This window comes from Chelonoidis abingdonii, chromosome 2, assembly GCF_003597395.2.
Source record: "Chelonoidis abingdonii isolate Lonesome George chromosome 2, CheloAbing_2.0, whole genome shotgun sequence".
Taxonomy (NCBI): domain Eukaryota; kingdom Metazoa; phylum Chordata; order Testudines; family Testudinidae; genus Chelonoidis; species Chelonoidis abingdonii.
Window position 1 is genome coordinate 248,475,714 of NC_133770.1, and position 482 is coordinate 248,476,195.

Genomic DNA, 482 nt, shown 5'->3' on the forward strand with positions numbered 1-482 from the left:
TCGTTTATTATAGGGTTCTCTGCAAGCATTGTCTTTGGTTTGAGATCTAGGGTGCAACTTACCTGGGTTAAGTGACTAGTCCTTTTCAACTGGGAGTAACCTGAATATTTCTGTGATTCGTGGTATAAAGGACCATCTATCACAAAGGCAGGCTTTTCTAGGTGACAAGTTTGGGAAGGGGCTCATGTGTATGACTCCTTGTTCAGGCTGTTATGGTGCCTGAGGAGTTTACACTTGATAATTGGTTGGTAAAATCGAAGTGCAGAACTCACAACCAATTTGGGGATTGTGCCCTGGTTCTTAACAGTCTGATCTAAGGTTGGTACTCATGCTCTTGAGTCCCTGCAGGACAACTTGTCAAAATACTTAAATAGTCATTTGGCCCAGAAGAAGCCCTAGTTCTTCTTCGAGTGCTTGCTCATATCCATTCCAGTTAGGTGTGCGCGCGCCGCGTGCACGTTCGTCGGAGAAACTTTTACCCT